Raw genomic sequence first — 2,074 nt, 5'->3', positions numbered from 1 at the left:
GCTCTGTCCCCTTTAGTTTTCAGTCGAGACTCTGGAACAGACAGCAGACCTCTGCCCGAGGATCTCAAGGTACGTGCTGGTGCGTATGGGACTAAAAGTTCAGAAATATAACAAGGCAAGAGGCCATGAAGAGCTTTAAAAGTGATCAATAAAATTTTAAAGTCAATTCTAAAACATACTGGGAGCCAGTGTAATGAAGCTAAAATAGGAGTAATGTGGTCATATTTCTTTGTTCTGGTTAAAAGCCTGGCAGCTGAGTTCTGGACAGTCTGGAGTCGATCAATAGATTTTTGGGTTAAACAGGTGAAAAGGCTGTTGCAATAATCCAGGCGTGATGAGTTGAAGGTGTGTAAAATGGTCTCGGTGTCCTTAAAAGTTAACATAGATCGAATTTTTGCTATATTTCTAAGTTGATAAAAACATGATTGAACAAGCTTTGTGGTGTGCTTCTCGAAATTTAAATTACTATCAAACCAAACACCAAGGTTCTTTGCCACAGGCTTAATGTGATTTACTAGCGAACCAGCAGATGGCAGTATTTGATTTGCCATCTGCTAGGACCCGATGACCAGGATTTCTGTTTTGTCTGAGTTCAGCTGGAGGAAATTATTTGACATCCATTTTTTAACTTCACAAAGGCAGTTGTTAAGTGAACTCAGCATTCCAGGGTCTGTGGATCTGACGGGCAAGTATATTTGTGTGTCATCAGCATAAATATGAAAAGAAATGCCATGTTTATGGATAATATGTCCAAGGGGAAGCAGATACAAGGAAAACAAAATGGGTCCTAAGACCGACCCCTGAGGCACACCATATTTAACTGGACAGAATGAGGAGACATAGTTGTTTACAGACAGACTGCAGAACGGATTTCCCCCCCAAGCTATCAGACTTTTAAACTCTAATTCATCCTCAGCACTGCTCCAGTGATTATAATTTATTTCTGAGACCGTCGTCTCCCTAACATGTACAGTTACATGTGAGAAATAACTAAAGCTGGAAGGTCAGTGAACACTTGTGGGGTCAGCTAAAGACTCTAAGCTAGACCTGTCTTACCTTTCCCTGTTACGTCAATGAAGCCTTCTAAGAAATATCTCCTTTGCATGGTGAATGTTTAGAGTAAAATCAGTGTCCCACTCTGGATATAAAACAAGGCTTCTATAGCAGATAAGTGTTCATAATAAATAAAACATGAAGTTGGAAATTATGAGACAAAGTCTCTTTTAAACTTTTATAAACTCAAAGAAAATGCATTGATGCTCTGATAGCAGGCTGAGTAATCAGGCTTTTACAAAGGAAGAATATCTGTGCACAATGTTGAAGGGTTAATGTGAAGTGATTTTTAAAAAAAATGTTTAAAATATATAGGGGAGAGTATGGGCGAAAGTACCATTTTTCAGAAAAACCTGATTTTAAAAGATAATGTTTCAGACAGATATATTTTTGCTGTGGTCACTAACTCACAGGTGTGGTCTATCAACATCAGGTGGTATTTTGTACAAATGTAGAATGACTTCCATATAATTTTACTTTAAACATAAGTGGCACATTGACCCCATAAGTTGGGACAAAAGTAACACAACAATACAAGCTAGATTTTACCCTTGTACTTAATAAATAAACATGACTGTGACCTTGTTAATGTGTAACTGCAAACATCTTTTGTCCTTTATCTTTAAAAAAAAATTTAATTACATTTTTATTTTAAATATTCAGTTTCAAAAGTAACCTGACAGCCCAAACTTGAATTGTTTAGAATATTTCATATTATATTAAGCATATATTATAAATATATAATACAAATATGCAATATGTGTGCACCTAAAACAGGGGGGAATGGTTAGATGGAGATTGTTAATGAACCTGACATGATTAAAATAAAATAAGACTTTACTGATCCTGCACTGGGGATATTTGCATGTTGCAGCAGTTTCTGAAACAGTGAAAAAAATGACACATAATTTAGAAAGATAGGGCAAAATGAAAATAAACAATAAAATTAAGATAAAAGTTAAAAAGCTATTTACAGTATGGCCTATACAAATTTCACATTTTGAAATGAATTTAAATTTGT

General features: G+C 35.4%; 1 protein-coding gene across 1 annotated transcript in view; it reads right to left on the bottom strand.

Moving 5' to 3' along the window:
* LOC123977056 (retinoic acid receptor beta-like) overlaps window positions 1-2,074 on the bottom strand; it is a 182,034-nt gene that overhangs the window by 3,291 nt on the left and 176,669 nt on the right. The window lies entirely within an intron of this gene.

The sequence above is a fragment of the Micropterus dolomieu genome, linkage group LG09, assembly GCF_021292245.1.
Source record: "Micropterus dolomieu isolate WLL.071019.BEF.003 ecotype Adirondacks linkage group LG09, ASM2129224v1, whole genome shotgun sequence".
NCBI classification, from domain to species: Eukaryota; Metazoa; Chordata; class Actinopteri; order Centrarchiformes; family Centrarchidae; genus Micropterus; species Micropterus dolomieu.
The sequence above is the reverse complement of the archived record's forward strand: the minus strand, read 5'-3'. Positions and strand labels throughout refer to the sequence as shown.